Source organism: Sceloporus occidentalis, unplaced genomic scaffold, assembly GCF_023333645.1.
Source record: "Sceloporus occidentalis isolate IW3139 unplaced genomic scaffold, rSceOcc1.0.p SCAF_65, whole genome shotgun sequence".
Classification (NCBI taxonomy): Eukaryota; Metazoa; Chordata; class Lepidosauria; order Squamata; family Phrynosomatidae; genus Sceloporus; species Sceloporus occidentalis.
Window position 1 is genome coordinate 4,636,424 of NW_028317045.1, and position 21,343 is coordinate 4,657,766.

Consider the following 21,343-nt stretch of genomic DNA (forward strand, 5'->3'; position numbering starts at 1 on the left):
AAACCTCCCCTCAGGGGTAAACACTCTGGATATGAATTCAGCATTTGATGTCCCTTATTATCATATGCACTCAATTATAAGACAACCCTGGTTATAGGACCACCTATATATCAAATTTGAATATTAATTTAGAAAAAAAAGAAAAAGCCTGAATATAAGACTACACTATAAGAAAAAAGTTTTACTAGTAAATACTAATTCACATGCATTTTTTGTTTTTATTTCCTTTTTAGTTGCCAACCTCTCCCCCAGTTATGTACATCTGCCCCACAGCTTGCTACTCTGCCTCCCTGATATGCCACTCTGCCTCCCTGATATGCCACGTTGCCCCCTATATGCCACTCTGCCCCCTCATATGCCTTATACCCCCATATGCCACTCTGCCCCCTCATATACCTTATACCCCCTATTTACCACTTGATATGCCTTATCCCCCCGACTTACCTATGCATCCCTTGACTTGTCCCCCAACCTCCACACTCCCTGGTGTCAGGTGGGGGCAGCCGGTGGACAACTGTGTGATGCTTGCAGACAACCTCCGCTGCTACCCGGGACTTTCGATGGGGCTTCTAAGACTAATCACCGGAAGGTCACGTCATGGGTGCTCCATCATAGGAGTCCCAGCAGAGGTTGAAGATCCAGATCCCCTGCAGTGTTGCGGGGGATCTTAGTAATATAGTCAGACCTCTATTTGAGGTCTGATCATAAGACGACCTTGAATATAAGACAAGGGGTATTTTTCAGAGCATTTGCTCTGAAAAAAACTTTGTCTTATAATCGAGGATCCGGCTGCCAGAGAGGATGATCCAGGTCTCCTGCAGCGCTGAGGGGGATCCACCTCTGTGGCAGCCGGGGGACGTCTGCACGCTGACAACCTCCGCTGCTGCCGGCCAGTACTTCCGCCGTGGCTTTTATGATGGAGCACCAGAAGGTCATGTGACGCCAGCGCTCCGTCATAGAAGCCCCGGCAAAGGCTGAGGATACACAACCCCTGCAGAGCTGTGGGGGATCTTAGCCTTGTAGTCAGACCTCTATTTGAGGTCTGATCATAAGACGACCTTGAATATAAGACAAGGGGTATTTTTCAGAGCATTTGCTCTGAAAAAAACTTTGTCTTATAATCGAGGATCCGGCTGCCAGAGAGGATGATCCAGGTCTCCTGCAGCGCTGAGGGGGATCCACCTCTGTGGCAGCCGGGGGACGTCTGCACGCTGACAACCTCCGCTGCTGCCGGCCAGTACTTCCGCCGTGGCTTTTATGATGGAGCACCAGAAGGTCATGTGACGCCAGCGCTCCGTCATAGAAGCCCCGGCAAAGGCTGAGGATACACACCCCTGCAGAGCTGCGGGGGATCTTAGCCTTGTAGTCAGACCTCTTTTTCAGGTCTGATTATAAGACGACCTTGAATATAAGACAAGGCATTTGCTTTGAAAAAACTTTGTCTTATAATCGAGTAAATATGGTATATATTATTGCTAATTAATGAACTACCAAGGGTCTATTACTTGTGAAATTGTATATATTTATTTTTATTTTAACTAATTAGTCCCTTTTTGAATGTGCAGAAAGTGGTCCCATTGATTAAAAAAAAACACAGAAAGAGTTGGTAAATGTTTTCTCCTCCCATGGTTCTATACACCAGGTATGAGAAAGAGGAACACCCAGCATCTTAACTGTGTAGTTTTTACAAAATAACTGTATTTCTTCAGTCCAAAACAATAATAATTCTTATTATTCTTAATATAATGTTTTTTCCCCAGATTCAGATAACACAGAGATGGTATTTTCAGCTGAATAATTGCCTTATAATTAAATATTGAGTCACCTGATTTCTCTTCTGTTTCTTGTTCTGGCTTTTCAAAATGGAAAACGCTGGCATTATTTCCTGACATAGGCTTCAAAATACATAAATTACGCACTGTATTCCTGGAAAGAAAAAACGTATCAAAAACAGCGTTTAATGGTGGCCCTTAAGAACCTTAGGAAGGAATATCTCTCTTGTTCTACATCGTGTGGTGACATCATTAAGACCAATAAACTAGAACTTTGAAATTGCAAGGTACACACAGCCCTTGAACAGGACAGGATATTTCTTGATCATTGTTCAGTGCTTTGCTAGCAAGCATTTTAAAGAAAAACATTAGTCTAGGTGAAAGATTTAATCTTGCGTCTATTGTCAGCTGTAAGACCAATATTATGTTCGGCAATTATACATTTAGACTGACACTCTAGTAATCATGTTTTTGTGCCATTTAAAATGTTTGATAGCTGAGTGTCCCTAATAAAATACCCGTATTTGCTCAATTATAAAACGACCCTAATTATAAGACCCCCCAAAATTTAAATATTAATTTAAGAAAAAAAGAAAAAGCCTGAATATAAGACTACCCTATAGGAAAAACGTTTTACTAGTAAATATGAATTCACATGTAAACTATTTTTCATATTTAATAAAAACTATGGTTGAGAAAATTATTTTTTTGTTTTTATTTCCCTTTATTTGCCACTCTGCCCCCAGTTATGCACATCTGTTCCCCAGATATGCCTTATATGCCACTCTGCCCCTAGAAATGCCTTATACCCCTCAATATGCCACTCTGCCTCCCTGATATGCCACTCTGCCTCCCTGATATGCCTTTTAACCCACTATTTGCCACTTTGTCCCCAGATATGCCTTTTAACTCCCTATATGCTACTCTGCCTCCCTGACATGCCTTTTAACCCGCTATTTGCCACACTGCCCCCCATGCGTCAGACTCCATGGTGTCTAGTAGGGGCAGCCGGTGGAGGTTTGTGCGATGCGCGCAGACAACCTCTGCTGCTGCTGGCCAGTACTTCTGCCAGGGCTTCTATGAATGAGCACCAGAAAGGTTATGTCACGCCAGTGCTCTGTCATAGAAGCCCTGGCGGAAGTGCTGGCAGCAGCAGAGGTTGTCCCGCAAACGTTCACTGGCTGTGGGATGCGGACAGATAACCTCCGCGGCTGCCGGCACTTCCGCCAGGGCTTCTATGGTGGAGTACTGGAAGGTCAGTGATGCCGGCACGCTGTCATAGAAGCCCCAGAAGAAGTGCAGGCAGCAGAGAGGCTGTCAGAAAGGAGGATCCATGTTCCCTGCAGCGCTGCGGGGGATCTGGGTCTTAGTCTTGTAGTCAGACCTCTAAAAAAAGTCTTATAATTGAACAAATAAAGTACTGTTTCCTCCCCTGTATAGAGGCATTCTGCTGAATCCAACCTGTGCATTTGCCTCTTTGTTCAAGAGTTCTGCTGAGTCTAATAAGAACACTAGCATTTTAAATCAATGGAAGCACTTTCCTGCCACTTATTACTTCAAACAGCCAAAAGTTGCACAAAAACAGGATCATGGAGTATGTGGTATGCTGTACATTCTCCTAAATGTAAGTAGTTTTTTGCTACAGTTAAATAAGGCATACTGTAAGTACTTACAAAGTACTTTATTTGGTGGGGCTGTATAGACACTAGAAATTACTAAACCCTTCAAGGGCACTCTATATCCAAAATGTCACATACTTTCCCTGTGCTCAAGAGCACAGCCTGCAGAATTCTGCCAAATATTTATTGCTAAAATATTTATTGCTCAACCCTGTAGAAATGCTTTAAAGAAGGTACCATGACCTATTAAGTGTTTCTTGGCGGACTATCTCCTGCATTCTAAACTGCATTTTTGTTATGATTATTATATGGTTAAAGTGAAGTAGTGAAATGGAATGATTTGGCATGCCTACTACAAAACTGCATGTATTACCAAGGACTAAAGCAGATCTGTTGTCAGTTTTAGTTTGTCTATGGTTTGTCTTTTTGGAATATAAGGAACACGATAATATATGCAATTTAGAGCCTCGTGGACATGGCTTACTGTATTTCTGTCCAAGGATGCTTTAAGGAGATGTTTTGAAGTGCAGTTGACTCTTGAGGAGCAGGTAATGAGGCTACTAATGAACCCACCACTTCAGTTGGGGTTTTTACAGGGGGCAAAAAGTCACATTCCTCTCCTGTTAAAAAAAAATACAATTAGATTTTGTTATACATGATATTTGCACACACATACAGGCTAGATATCTACATACATACTGCCAGCACTGCATATAATGAAAGTATGTGGTATTTACAATTGTTTGTATTTAAACATGTATTTAGAGATATTGATAAACATACACTTGTATATGGACATTAAATGCCTAAAGGGCCAGATAAACCAATAGATTATATGTAGTTCATTTTATAGTTCAACTCACAAATTCACTAAAGCCAACTAGCAGGCACCCAGGAACCCCTTTTAAGAGGATGGTAAAACCAGACACATGAACCTGTTGCTGTCCTGAGTCACTGTGGGATGAAAAGAGGGGGTGAACAAAGGAAGGGCAAAGCAGCCATGTTTATGGTTGCAAAAAAAGGCAGAAGGGACTGCAATTACCACCCCCCTCTCCCAAAATAAAAACCACTCAAATGTGGGGGAGCTAGAATGTCGCTAGGTGGAATCTCTTTGATAAGACTCCCTGTATGGTGGCCACGTCATAGTATACCAACTCCACTCTGATTAGACCTTCACTATAATTCCCACTCAACTTGATTAACAGTCCCCACACTGACAAGCCCTTTATATCGAGATACTCTCATTCACTCATTTTACTGTTTACATAGAAATATACATTTGCATGTATTTAAACAATGCACTTATAGCAATTCAACTATGTAAACCCCAGTTGCTGGCTATTTATGAACATTCAGGCGTAAGTTAAGTTAAATATTTTACTCTTGTGAAACAGCAATTTCAAAAGAAGTGATAGCACCATTCATTTCATTAAATATGATGTAAATGGTATACTCAACACACAGATAATACATATTTTTCTTAGGTCTAGTAGTCCACATAAATAGGACATCTGAGCTGGTGATATCATAAATGCAAGTACAGTCATGTAATGAAAATACTTTCCATCAAGACAAAGTCAGACATGTCAATTGTTACCAGAGGTAGGCCCCTGGAAGTTATTAGTTGGGAATTTATAAACTTTCTTGATCCTTACCCTTAATTTTCAATCCCAGTCACTCAATTTTTACAAATTATGAACTGGACAGAGATGGATTACCCGCTTGCAAAATATAAATGTAACTATTAAGGTTAAATTCCATCTACATTCCCAATTCGGGAATTAAATCTTTCTAATCACTTTCTCTGCGCTTGCATTGGAGAGATACTTTCTATATCGAACAACATGTAACAAAGGAGGCACACGCTTATTTTATGCTATAATGTATAAATTATGGCCAGCCCTAGACCTTGAACCCTTAAGTGCCAGCTACGCCATAAACACTTATTAGGTGAATTGGGCTAAGGAGCATGTCCCACATAGCGTTATTCTCTACTCTGCACTAAAAAATCACTTTCAGAAATTGCTTAAAGGAACAATTTCATGCACTTGAATGCATATGATACCCGACAGTTTCCTTTAACTTTAGGTTCATGTGGTAACTCTTTTGCAAATGGATGGATGGATTCTCCATAATTTCTACCATATTCATTTTCCCCTTTGCCACTCTCCCAGCTAATATCCATGAAGGGGATGTGTTCGACAGAAGACATCTCCATGCATGTGATATGCTTATTACCATTAATCTCTAGCATTGATTTACCAAATACTACGTGTGGGGTCTCTGTGCTCATCTGTGGAAAGTGAATTCATTGATTTCAATGGGGGCTTTTTTCCAAGCAGGCAATCAGTAGCGAGAATCTTTGGACCACAGGAAGGGGAGGGCAGCTGCAGCTACTACCTCAGGTAAGTTGCTGAAAGGCTGCCTTCTCTTACATCCCATTAAATATTGATTATAAACAGATGCCTCATGGTTACACTTAAATGCTTAGATTCTGTCTTGGCTGAAGTGATTGGTAGAAAAAGAGGCAAAAAAGCAGTTTCTAGTCCGTGCAGGTACCCCCCTTCAAAACCTCCCCTGCATTAAAATTAAATAAATCATATTACATATAAACATCATTTGATTTAGCAATATCTTTATTTTAATTAATTGTCTTAAACCTACGTTGATTGAGCAGATCAGCTTTGCTGGCTGTCAGTTCAGAGGATAAAACATCTCCAAAATTAATTCCAGTCTCTGCTTTGCAAAATTCCCAGCGTTTTATCTGCAGTTGCTGCAGCCAATACATCATAGTATGGCTGTTTATGGCCTGAGAGTAATGTAAAATAAACTGAGTTATACAGGTATCTAGCAGAAAAAAAACACATTGCAATCAAAGTTTCTCAGAGAAAATTCAAATAAAAAACCAATGGCATGGTGTAGAGGGTGTACTTGATTTTTCACAAGGCTATCTGTACAATGTGATACCACCCAAGCTTAGGTATGTGGCTAAAAGGCCACTTTTGTAACATGATCAATTCTCAACATGGAATTTTGACATCTGGCCATCCCGTGCTCATGTCCCGTTTGCCTCTACAAACCATACATTTTTGAAAACTAGACACCCTAGGGTTATTGAAATGCCGGTATTTTAATACTTTCTATACTTGCTCATACATTTTTTTAGTTTTTTATATTTTACTAATCACATAGTGATTAATTGCAGTACTTGTAATCAACCTGCAGTGGTTCTGATTGTTCAGGTTTTTGTTTCTGCCATAAACATTAATGAACCCATTATTTCTACACTGATATGTACCATCCGTCATACAGTCTCTCCCAACTTTACCTCATAAAGGTGCGCCAAAACAGCTTGTGGCGGTACAGTCTACTAGTTGGTGCATTTTGGACACAAATATTCCAAATTATATATTTGGTCTTGGAGTATAGCATGAGTAAGGATGCTTCAGTTGCTGTCCTTAATAAATCAGTTCGGAGTTACTCAAAAGCCACTGACAAACTGATCAAGCAGATATGTCTAGCTGTTAAAATATGTATCACTAAAAGCTGGAAGTATTTTTATTCTTTTAGAAGTATGAGTACAAAAACAAAGAAATCTCTAAATAAGTTATTGGGGGAAGGGTATTTTTGGGGTTGATGGTTTATTGATTTGTATTTTCAAAAAAAGAAGTGCTGAGGGACAATTGTGTTTTCTTTAACTCTTTCTTTTTTTGTTTGTAAGGATATTGTAAACACAGAGATAATGTTTACTATTACAGTAGTCAAAACTGAGTATGGTTGGTTGGCCTTTGCGTGAAGGCATTACTCAGGATTATTGGTTATAAATGTTCTCGTTTGTGGAACTAATAAACTTTCCTAACTTAAAAAGTTTATCAAGTAACCAAACCTACTGGAAACAAAGAAGACATGGATTAGACACAGTTTTTTCAAATAACATGGTTAGCCATTTCTACTTTCTAGGTAAACAAATACTTTGGTAAATAAAATATCCTTATTTATACCTTCAAGACAAAGACTCGACTTGGTGTTTTGATCTCAAATGTGCCCTCTTCCATTTCCAATTTTGAGTCAAAAATGGCAAAACTGATGTCAATGCTTCCCAGTGGGGAAACATCTGTAGCAATTCTGTAGTAGTGTAAGTGGCACTTTTTTTCATCATAGCAGAAGAATCTGTATTTCCATGCCTTGCGGGGTCCTTTCATACCAAGCTTATACAGGTATCCACATAGTTTTTTAACTTTTGGTTTCTCACCTTCTGTCACTAGGGTGAGATTGAAACCGTCAGTAGGTCTTTCTGATTTATAGCTAACACAATCTGTTCCTGATCTAGCAGCTTGCTCAAACAGGGTGTTGGTACCTTCATTCCCTTCTTCAGGTTCATTTTTCACATCCGATTCAAAAAGTCTTTTAGAACACACAACCTCATTTTTTATTTCGATTTCTTCCATTTTATATTGAGATTGTTTTTCTTATCTGTAAAAGTGTAAAAGTATTTCAGTACATTGACACATAGAAATAGTTTGTCAATTAGGTAAATTTTAATTTTATGCAATTTCCCAGAGAAAACTGTCCATTTACTTACCACTGACCAGGCTCGACATGTCACTGGTATAAGAAAAAACCTTAGTAAGTCAGGACTGTTATTTATCTGCAACCACACTGGAAGCCTGTTTATGCATTTTAGTTTCTATCAGTTTTTATTTATGGACATGGTAAGAACTCTGTATTCAGAAAAACTTTATGGAAAAAATAAAGGAGGAACTCTGAGCAGCTTACATTTAAATGATAACAGCGCAATGAGTAGACAGGACACAACAATTAGTATATAACATAACAAAATGACATACAGAAACAATAGGTGAGGAGGACCATAAAGAGTAAACCATATACAGTAAAAAAGAACAAAAATATTAATTTAACAGGTAACTATCTGTGCCATAAAGGGGCATTTTTCTTTTTCTCCCTCCATTGTTGTCACATTTTTTACAGGGTCACATAAAGCATTTAATGTTATAGCATCTTTTCCACCTACTGAGTCTTTAATCTAAGTAAACATACAGCTGTTTACCACCTGTTAACACGCTGTCAAACACATATTTCCAAGCAGTTGGGTTCCAGAACCCTTCAGCAACCTGTACATGCCACAGGCACGCTAGACTGCTGCAGGATTCTCCAGTATGATGAGGCTGGAAGAGCTACAATTTTACTATGCTATAAAAACAACAAATCATATTTAAACACTTTCAAAGATTTTTAAGGGTTACAATTAAACAATACAAAAAACATGGGATATAATGAGCACAAATTCCTAGTTAGCTTTAAAATTAATGTTCACTTCTCCAATTTTCTGACTTGGAGTAACACACGAACAAATATCCTTCATGAGTCATTTCCTTTTATGCTGATCACATGTTCGTTCTTTCATCATTTGTCTATTTGTCATTCTTGTTACTATATAACAAAGTAATTGCTTTGAGCCCCCACTGACTTTTGTTACCGCCTAAGAATTGAGGGTGGAGACCTATGTCCCACATTCATATGTATTTACCTTCCACACTGCCCTAGGCTCCACCACGCTATCTCTTTAAGGGCTTCCCCTGAGCGGCAAGTTTAAAACCGAGCACTGAGCATTCCTCAGCTTTTGTGCTTCCATGCTACATCCTGAGTGCGCTTGTTCCAATTGCTATATTGTGTACCTACCTGGCTTCCCTTTGACTTCGCTACTGCTTGCCCCTTATCTGCTAAACGGCTTTTGGATTCCTCGTGTACTGACCTCAGCTACCCTATTGTTGTTTTCCTGTGTAGTGTACCTCAGCTTGTTTCCTGACTCTGCTTGGGCCTTATCTACTAAGTGCCTTATCCTGTTATCCTGTATCCTGCATACTGAGCTCCGCTGTATTCTTCAACAACAGCCCTTCTGACAGCGGGACACCTTGGTCGTGCCCCCTTTCCCATCCTATTGTCCCCTCCTTCACCGTACCACACCTCTCTTTTTCTCCCTTATCTAGTTCAGATATAGATCAAATAAACAACACATGAAAACACAGGATTGCAGGTATAGATCAACTGAATAAGACATACAAACCCTGCATTTGTAGGCATTAATAAATAACACATGAAACATAGCACTGCAGGTACAGAACAACTAAATCACACACAAACCCAGCCTTGCATGTATAGATCAACTGGAAAAATAATGCATGGAAACCCTAAATTACAGACAGCTCACACAACCCAAAAGCCAGCACTGGCAGCCTGATTGCAAACATAGGACTTGTCCCAGCACCCAGATTGCATCCACAGGACCTGCCTGCCTGTTCCATCTTCGCCTCCAAAAAGCCTGTCTGTGCCATCTTTGCCCCCAAACAGCCTGCCTGTGCCATCTTTGCCCCAAACAGTGGCACTTGCACACTTGAGTACACCCTTGCAGCTTACATCTGCTTTGCTTGCACAGTGTGAGAACATCTTCTCTTTACCGCCCAGGGGAAGCAGGAATGCAGCAGGGTAAAATGGCAGGCCCAGTTGCAGTTGCGACCCCTGTTGCAGCCTTAAGGGACAGCTGCTATGCGCTGGCTAGATGTGAATTACTATAATAATAATAATATATAATACCTCAGAGTTGCTTTCCCCAGGACACCAGTGATTTAATGTCCGTGACAACTTTACTAAAGAAGAATATATATTATAGTACTCTGTTAGAATAGACCCCCCCCCCATAGAGTTTGTGGATTCAGAACTGGAGTTCACTACTGGTAAGTATAATTGTACAGAAAAAATGCTCAACCCCCTTAAGAAGAACAAAGTGAGCATAATGTAGAAACCTTCATTAGGCTATATCATGATATTTGACTCCTAAACTAAATTGAAATCCAGAAATACATGTAGGAGGCTAAGCAGGTGATGTTGTAAGCAGGTCCTCTACCCATTAGTGAATTTGACAGTCACAGCACTATCTTCGGGAGAACTGAGTTTCAATAACCAGGCAAAGACATGATTTTAGTTAAATTCTTTTTTAGGGGTGATTATATCATGTGCCATGAGATGTCTCTGTAATGTAGGCATTCACAACAGATATTCCATATGATTTCCTCACAATGACTGAAATGGCTACCTTGCGTAAGTTATACATAACAAGGGAAATGTCCATGCATTAAAGTTTAAATCTAAAAATAATTTTCGATCAGCTTGAATATCAGGTTTTACAAAATATCATCGGAGTTTCTAGAACAAGACCTTTGGAAAAACTACCGTGCTGCATCGGGATCTCAGTCTGGCTACCTAATGGGAAATGATCGTTCCATCTTAAATTGTTTCATCCTAAATTTTAAAGAACCAAATATATTTGTAAAGGGATTCTTTTTTTTTTTTTACAATCAGAATAGGTATAAAAGTAGTGTATAAACGGGAGAAAGGACAATAGGAAAAGATAAATAAAAGTATTTTTGCATCGCAGACATTAGCAGTGTATATCCTCACCTGTTGTTTCTGTATGCCTTCTTGTTATGTTATGTACTAATTGTTATGTCCTGCCTACCCTTTGTACGACGCTGCTGAATCTGATTGTGCTATATAAATAATAACAACAACATCAATAATAATAACAATAACAAATCACATACCCATGCATTATATACACACACATACCGTTTCTATTCCAAGGCTGGCTTCTTCTCATGTACAAGTGTTAACTTCCTGATCAGTTGGAGAGGCTGGCATTACCACGATTAATGTAACCTCCCGTTCAACTTCTACTGATCATTCTCTTTGGACAACTTGCCAGATCAACCTGTGACACCCATAACAACAGGGTGCCGACAAGAAGAGTCAATCACGCCCGTCTGTCTGCCTGCCAAGAGCTTCGTTATCTCATTTGAATAAATGACGCCTCCCTGTGTCAGGGGAGGGCTCCTGCATTCTTGAAATTTCACTAATGCTGATTTTCTTAAGTTGCAAAACCGAGCAACGTCATCCCTATGGCAATCAAAGCAACAGAAAAAGACACAATGACTACATATGAAAAATCGCTAAAGGTATAATCAATATATGTGATTGTGTTGAATAAGTTACTCACATTATATAATGTGAGTAACTTATTCAATATATATATATATATATTGTATATTATTCAATATACATATATACACATTTCTGCCAAAGCATACCACAGCATTAATAATTTGATGAGCTGAAACACGGTTTCATATACCTTCTTTTAAAGTTAAATCAAAATAGAGTATCCCTAGCACTCAGCTACATGTTATGCTATTCGACTAGTGTGACCCCCTGTCTTAAGACGCCCCTAATATATAATTATATATATCGGTAAATCATTATTTGAGTTGCAAGACAAGCACTGGTTAACTTTACATTTGTGTCCTGTTACCCTTGGGAACACTGACTTAAAGGTATTGGTGCCATACTGAATAACCTATACAAGCTGAATGAGTTATATGTATATATGTAAACTGATATGCTAAATTAGGTACCCCCTAAAAAACACCTCTGGTTTTGGTCCCAATACCTCTCATGCAATTCATTACTAACTGTCAATGTTAATTAAAAAAAAAAATTCATTTAATTAAAAATGTCTTTATATTGATTGTTAAAATGAACAGTTTCATTATGGATTAAACTGGTAGTTTGTAATGGTATATAAAGCATTAACATAGAAATATAGGACTTTGTATTACTTGGTATTCATATATTTGCTGTCAAACTGAAAAAGTTCATACAGTTATAGAAAACTGTATTGCTGAGGATTATAATTACACTACTAGTAATTAACCAATAATTAAACAAGTTAGAATTATGCTCATTCATTATACGGTAAGATGAGAGCCAAGATGACCCTATAAAATATATAGGTTTTAAGTTAAGTAAATCTTGTTGTAAACTATCTGTAGGTTTTGGTTTTTGTTATTTATTATGAATCCGAGATCAGGGACGGAAGATGCTACTACTATCATTTCTAATCTACTTCCTTACCTTCTCTTTACCAGATGACCTGAGTCAACATCAATGAGCAAATTAATAATAGGGGAGAAATAATTATTCAGATTCTGTGAACAGGAAATTATATACACACAGGGTAACCTTTGGAAAAAGGACAGGTTGGCTTTAAGGTGATCATGTGCCATCTGAGATAATTGAATTTTAGTCTACCACTATTCCTTTGAGAGTCGGGTCCTTTTCTCACCGCAGGAGGCCTGGCCAATTTTTGTAGTTTTGCTATGGCGATAGGTGACATTTTTTATAAATAGCTCATACTTTAACTTAGGGAAATGTATTTAGATAGAAACTAGATACTTTGGGGCAAACCTAACACATTTTCCAACTCTCCTTATTAAATGTATCCAACAGATGTGGTTTTACATGCAGTTTTCACACTAAGCCCATGTTGGTGTTAGAACACAGTAGTAGGCATACATGAGCAGTTGTAAACAAGCCAGATCTCTCATCCACTGTGCATCTGCAGTCAGCACCGCACCAGATATTACGTATCCGGCGTGTTGCTGAGGGGAAGCAAGACCTCGCTGCAGACCTGCAAACAGACAGACTTAGCGGCCAGGGACAGAGAGGTAACTGATATTATAACAGGTATGTCTGCTAACACTGGCATATGATCTGACCAGTTAACCTGAGCCAGTTTCATTTGTAGCTGCTTGAAGGGTAAACTTATCTATGAAGACAAAATCTATTTTGTAATAGCTGTTATGAGCCTCTGAAAAAATCCCATTTCAAATTCGTTAAGCATCATAGATCTCATATTGGCCAATCAGTTCTCAAAATTGCATACTTGATTTACAGAGAGGCGGTCATACGTTCTAGCTGCCAAAGTGGACACATAACAGTCGGAGTCTAATGCACGGCCCCCTAGTGATGCTGAATGGGTGAGTGGGTAAATTAATGAAGTTAGTAGTGAGTTAGTGTTTGGGAGCAGAAATGGCACTGGTAGGCTGATTAGGGCGGCAGAGAGGGCATAGGCATGCTGTCTAGTTGACATACGGTTAAAAATGTGTAACATAAATATTCTTGCCAACATAATTGTTTTGTGGGGGGGGGGTACTCTAAGTATGCCCCTGTATATAATAATTTTTTGAAGAAATGTGCAATTGTGATTTCTTGATGGCTCTAGGGACGTGTCCCAACCGAGATAACCAATTAAAAATGAACTCCCCATTCAGATCAGCGAGGAGTAAACCCAGGTTCGGGGTGCTAGAGGTCAAGGAGGTAAAAGGTTCCAAGGTCGATCAGTAGATCAGTAGTAAATGGTAGATCAGATCAGGAGACAAGAGAGAGAGGTCAGGGGCAAGCAAAGGTCAGGTACCAGGTAATCTCAGCATATGAAAGCCAAGGCAACAAAGATAGGGAAGCTCCAGAGGACACAGAACCAGCCTGAATATATGAGCACAGGTAGGAGAGTGAAAGGAGCATTCTATACTGCTCAGTATGGTGATAACAGAAGCTTCGCCCTGTGATGCAAAGGACTGATGTTGCTTGAGGGAGATGACACCATCTTGGAAAGGGGCAAAAACAGTACTTACAATGGATGGTAGTGTTGCAGATTCTTCTAGTCCCCAGGAGTGTTGCGGGGAGTGAGGATATATGCGCCCGTGAGCGTGATGGATGCACTGCTGTCAGTACTTCATCCCCCACCGGTGAGGGACCGGAGGGATGGAGGTAAGAGCGTGAAAAAGCAATGTGTCGTTCCTCACGGGATCTGTTCTGGGAAATGGCGTTTATTACTAACCACCCTCCAAACCAGCTCCGTGATGTCATCATGGAGGAGTGGAAGAGGACTCAGTGGCAACCTGTGAAGCTCTGGTTAACTCCATGCCCAAGAGGGTTAAGGCAGTTCTGGAAAATAATGATGGCCACACAAAATATTGACACTTTGGGCCCAATTTGGACATTTCCACTTAGGGGTGTAGTCACTTTTGTTGCCAAGGTTTAGACATTAATGGCTGTGTGTTGAGTTATTTTTAACCCCTTAATGACAAAATGACATGTACGGGCTCAAAATGCATTGTTTTCAATGGGTTTAGGGACCGCCCATTGTCCTTAAGGAGTTAAGGGAACAGCAAATTCACACTGTTATACAGGCTTTGCACTCACTAATTTACATTGTAGCAGTGTAATGTCTTCAGTGTTGTCACATGAAAAGATATAATAAAATGTTTACAAAAATGTGAGGGGTGTACTCACTTTTGTGAGATACTGTATATGTCACTGTCAAACAACGCCCCAATATGTGTTCAGTAACATCTCCTGAGTACAGGGATACGGGGGGATGCATGGGTTTGTTGGGTTAGTTGGGAGGTAAAGGGCCACCTTTGTGAGGTGTGCATTTTTTGGCATTTGGACATCTGGTTAGTCTGTGCCCATGTCCCATATTTAGGACATCTTTGAAGCTGGCCAATTCGATTTACTCCATCAAATCATAAATTTTTTACCCCATGGGCATTTAAAATGCCAATATTTTAACTCTTTCCATGCGACAAGTTTTGTGAAGATATAGCGCTTTGTAGGCCTTGCTCATAAAAAAACTTTTTTGTTTTCAATGCAAAAATATTTAAAAAAATTGGTATTTTTTTTATTTAATTTTACTAATCACATTGTCTGGGTAGCATCACAATGAGATCGGGGTAGGGGGCTGTGTTACTGACATGCCTCAATATCGAGGCATGTCAGCAACACCGATTATGCTTAGGAAGTGATTGCTTTTTTCAGGGGAGGGCTTTCCTCCCATAATCCACGGCCAGCCTCACTTGTGGGGCTTCCGTGAATCCTGCAATGCTGCGATCATGGCTATTAAATGTCAGCCCATACATGTACAGGGTCACGATGCATGAAGAGAAAAACAAATATGAAAAATGCATACAAATTTTCACACATAACGAACACATGAACAGGCGAATATTTGTAGAATATGAAGATTATTTTTTCACGAACACAAAGATTTTGCCGGTGCCCAAGCCTAGTTCACACACTAAAATAGCCCACCACACACCACATACCAGGATACACACATACTAACATGTCAAGAAAGACATACCCAGACAGACACTAACATACAGACACACACTAACATACCAAGGCAGACACTAACATACAGAATTTACACACATGCATACCCAGGAAGACACTAATGTACCCAAACAGATACACACAGCTCTTACCCCATGAAGCAGTTCGCCCTTGATGCAGCTCATCTTGATGCAACTCCTGATTGATTGCGTGACCCTGTCTTCTGGTGGAAGTTGTGAAGATATAGGTAAGCCCAGGGGATGCCTCCGTCTATCTTGGGCCAAGATACTTTGTCTATGCCCTGTTGCCCCCCCCCCCACATCTGCAAATGTGCTGAGCACTGGCATAAACCTTGCTCTCCTTTTATTAAGGGGGAGATACCATGAGCTCCCTAACCAGTCCTGCTCATCCAGCCGCTCCACATGGACACACCTCCTCTGCAGCGGACTTGACTGCCCATCCATTCCACTGCTGAGGAGGCGCCTCGTGTAGATCTGCGCTCTAGGCTGGTGCCTACCTTGCCTATAGGTAGTGTCGGCCCTGACATTCAATAAACTACTTCTCTGTATGCTGTCTCATAGTATATTCCTGTGTATCAGACCATGGTTTAAATTTGCAATAGCAAAAAATATGGGTAAATCCTAAAATATTAAGAAACAGAAGTAAGCTCCTCGCAATATCTTATTAGAAGGTAAAAAAAACTTGCACGAATTATCTCAGCATGTTATGGGTTTTATTGAGTAGCCACATAAGGTGGCTTGCAGAAGATAACCACTGGATGGCAATAGCGACTCATTAATTGCACAATTACTAGAAAAAGTATTATACAAAGGATGTGTAAGCTGGCAAAAAATGCAGGCTTGCCAAGCATTCTTTCTCAACTTTTTTATGTTCCAAGCATGTTTGAGGGTGGTTGTTGCATCATGGCCTACCTGGAATAAGAAAAAACTAACAAATAATCTCCCATGTCAGTGCGTTCAAGCTGAAAAAGTTGCAAAGGTGAACCAAAAATGTGCGTTTCTAAACACCAAAGTAACATGCAAACTATACATTCCCTGGAAGTAAAACCTTTGATCATTTCAAGGACACCACACTTACCTTTGTAATGGTGGAAACCAACCTCAATCTTCCAAGAACAAAGGACTTTTGTGTTTTCTCACAAAACCTTTTTTTTTACCTTGAAGTTAGAATGCTACATGAAAAACATAAGTAATCCATCTGTATCTCATAAACACATGTCCATGAAGGGCTCTCAAATCATTGGTTAGTACAGTGGTTTCAATTTAAAAGGGGAAGCCAAAAATGAACAGCTAGTGGTTTTGGTGGATAACTACCCTTCCATATCAAACTACATACTATACTGTATATTTCCTAAACAAATCTCCAAGAATTTCAAAGATGCCCCACTAGGTGTGACACACTACATACACAACAGGAACACATGATTTGAAGGCATTTTCTTTTCACGTCAGGCAGGGGCGTACCTAGAGTATTTGGCACCTGGGGCGGATCCTGTATGTGGCACCCCCCCACACACACACACTTTAAAACTGCATAGCTTCTACCGTTATATACCGGCGCAGACACTGAAGGTGGTACAGCATAACACTTATCACTATATACTGAGGCAGAAATTGACGGTGGTACAGCATAACACCTATCACTATATACTGAGGCAGACATTGACAGTTGTACAGTATAACACCTACCACTATATACTGAGGCAGACAATGACGGTGGTACAACATAACACCTATCACTATATACTGAGGCACACATTGACGGTGGTACAGCGTGATCCCTATCACTATACATTGAGCCAGACATTGTCAATAGTGCAGCATAACTCCTATCACTATATACTAAGCCAAACATTGATGTGGTGTAGGCCTACCACTTCATTAGTAGTAGGGATGCACAGAAACTAATTCTGGACTGAAACCGAAAATGCAGCATTTACCTGGCCGAAACCGAATATGACCCCCCCCACGCCATAAAAAAAAAATCTAACACTTGTATTTAAAGTAAGTAACACACCAAAATAGGACAAAACATTTAAATAACAATATTAATATATATATATATATATATATATATATATATGATTGTTAACAGCAACCACATTCCTATCATTCCCAGGCATACCCAGATTCCAGGATGTACTCGCAGACTTGGCATGATAGGAATATGATTGCCCTATCTGCCCCTTCTCACTCCCTTTTGTCCTACCTACCCCTTCTCACTCCCTTCTCCCTATCTACCCCCTATCCCCCCGTCTCACTCCCTTCTCCCTATCTACCCCCTCCTAACTATCTACCCTCTCCCCCTTTGAAGTTCACTTACCTTTCAGGAGTCCTGCGGTGGGGGTGCAAGGCCTCTGTCTCCCAGCTCTGCCACTGTATGGAACAGTATAGAGTGATGGGAGTTATGATGTACTAGAGCATAATTATATAATGAAAAATACATTGGAAATGGTACAGCATAACACCCATCACTCTCACACACTTACCAATCTGCACATATACCAATCCACACATATACCAATCCACACACATACACCAATGCAGACATACACCAATGCAGACATACACCAATCCACACATACCAATCCACACATACTAATCCACACATACCAATCCACACATACTAATCCACACATAGCAATCCACACATATACCAATCCACTCTCACTCACTGAATGCTTTCCTACCTTTCCTCTTTTCTCCTTACAGCTTCTTTTCCTCCTCTTCTTCAGTTCTTCTGTCTTCTTCCGGTTCAGTGGGCGCGGCTTCAGTGTTGTGCGCCGGGATCTGACAACAAATCCCGGCGCACAGCAGCTGTTGCCGCGCGGATCGCAAGGGAGCGATATCGGAGGTCTTTAACAGACCTCCGGCTCCCTTGAGTGATTTCACTCAATCACTCAAGGGAGCCAGAGGTCTGTTAAAGACCTCCGATACCGCTCCCTTGCGAGCCTGCTCCTCCAGCGGCGGACATTACTGTCCGTCTCTGGAGGGGTGCCGGGTGCCGGCAAGTTGGCACCCCCCTGATGAGCGGCACCCGGTGCGGACCGCCCCCCCCGCCCCCCGCTAGGTACGATACTGACGTCAGGCACATTTTGGGATGATTGCATGCTGAGGTACCAGGAACCACTGGAACTTTAATGCGGTGTGGCTTGGGGCCCCGCCATCCGATTAAGATAATATTTGGACAAGAGGCAGTGGGGACCCCAAGCTTTTTCTTCTTTTTTTTGCCAGATGATTCCCCTGGAGGCGGCCTATAGAGTCACTCTTACGGACCTTTAACTCATGACGCCAGGCTGACTAAAATCCCCGTTCCTCTGAGGCCAAGTTGTTCAGAGAGTTTTTAAAAAAAAATGTTTTAAAGAGTTTATTATTCATATACAAAATTACATAAATATCAATCAAAAATATTAAATATACTAAAATCCATAAAATTCAAGGGACCAATGGAAATACATATATCATCAATTTATATTCAATATAATTGAATATCTTTAGGATTATGTTGAACCACTTTATATAACATTCATACATTCGCAACTCAACCAATCAGCAAGCAGAAGAAGACCCAAAGATCAAAGTTTAAATTAAGGAATATCTCTGAACGGTAGTCCCATTGGGGTTTAACCTTAAAGTCCTTACCAGGGTGATGTAACTAAATACAAATTCTCAGAGTAAAATAAGGCAATCATGCTATTTCAATGCTAAAACATCTAGTATGAAATGAAGATTTGTCCATTATCGTTAAGAATCAATATACTCATGCTACGAAGACCAGATGTCTTTATACTTAGAGAGATTCTAATTTACTGAGTAAAAATAGCGTTCCATATTTCATTGGCACGTTACTTGTTTTGTGATCTCCGTCCAGCATGGACCCTCTTCCTTACGCCAATGTCTGGCCAGAGATATTTTTATAGCAAGTAGAATATTAACTGCCAAACATCTACGTGAATTACTTGATACAGGTAAATCTAAATGGAACAGCCAGGTTTGAGGGTAGAGAGGGACATTAAGTTTATATATATGCAAAAGAGCCTTGATAGTTTCCAGTTTGATATCTGCCAATTTGCAGCATGACCACCATATATGGTATTGGGACCCTTCTGCGCGAAGGCATCTCCAGCAGAGAGAAGAAGCTGAGCTGAAAAACTTGCACAGACGAGAAGCGACCAAATACCACCGATGGAGTAGCTTAAAATACATATCATGCAGGTTAACTGAGTGAACCGCCTTCCTAACCTGGAGCCATGCATTCGACCAGCTCTCGATGGGAAATGAGATCGCACATTCTGTTTGCCATTTCTCTAATGAGGGAGGTAGCTATTAAATCATTTTTATAGGTATCTAAAAGTCGCGTCGTTTTAGAAATCAAGTTTGTTTTGTAATGTTTATTAATGAATTTATCTAGTTCCGATGGTGAGGAAGCTACCTTAGACCTCAAAAAGAGTTTTACTCTCAAATATGAGAATAATTCATTGTCAGGGATAAAAAACCTTGTCTGAATTTCGGCAAAGCTCAGAAATATATCATCCTGTCTCAGATCGGCCAAAGTAGAGATACCGCTTGAAACCCATCTCGATAAATTTAAATCCTGTATATAAAATTTCAATACGTTTACAGGAGTACAAGGAGTGAATTCTGTTGTCCTACCCATTAGTGCCTGTGACAGGGCCAGGCTAGCTGGCTCATGTGTCATATGAAGTTTAGCTGGGTCACGGAGCACTTTTGTGTCCGGTTCTGTATACCGTGACCCGGTAATATATTATATTGTGTATTATTGTGTAACCAGCCCAGAGACTGATGTGGCTTCAACTCCAGCCTTCAAAGAGACAATCCTATAATCTGGCTGGGGCTCTTAATCAGCCAACACAGCCCTGTCTGCCCAGACGGCACCCGCACTACAGGGGGGATAACACAGGTGGGGGAACCCATTGCATTCTGTAATCCCCTCACCTGATACATCCCCTGTATACTGATGGGATTTGTGATGGGATGTGGCTAATGGGATTGGGGGTTGGGTTGCATTGAGATTGTATATAAATTCTGTGTGTTTGTAATAAAGAGAGTTCTTCTTGGTTTACTACGAATGGTGGTCTGGATGATCCGTGGATAGCTGAGTGCTATCCGTATGAGGGACTGACTGGTGATTCCTCAGCCCTCAAACAGGGGGACCCAGCCTTGGGTACGGTGACCCTGTAACATTGGTGGCAGCGGTGGGATGAATCCCACGACTTGGGTGAAATCCAAACCACCAACTGGGATTGCAGACGAGAGACACCAAGAGAGCTCCTGGAGGTTTGTAGCAAAGGAAAGGCTACTCTGATTGCGGACTGCAGAGAGATGGACCAGCACCAGGATGCCTCAGAGGAGAGCCTCGGACTGAGTGCTCTACAAAAGAACATTCTATGGCACTTATCCCTGTACCCAGGAGGGGCTATATCGGAGCAAGTGATGAACGTGATTGAAATGTGTCACCAGGAACTGAGCCAGAGTGGGTCTGTATCTCCCAGACTAGGGGAACAGAACACCAAAATATCATACCAGGATATCCAACCCTTCCGAGAACCAGAGGATGAGACAGACCAGGTTACAGCCAAGGTGTGTGAGCTGGAACACCAGCAATGGCAGTTAGAGTCTGCGCCTGCAGACTGGAGGGATGATTTCTCCCATCCCCACTTCGAATCATACTGGGCACAGTACTGGACAACGTGGGATATACAAGTTCCACTCCTGGGGGAGAACCCGTTGCCGGAATGGGAAGACGAATTGAGGGGTCTCATATATGCAGAGCTCGACCTCCAGAGCCGCTACCAGGGATTCTCCCAGCAGTTAGCAGGTGAAGACCACAGCGACCCTCTGATGCTGTATAGCCCTGTCGACCCAGGACTGATATATGATGCCT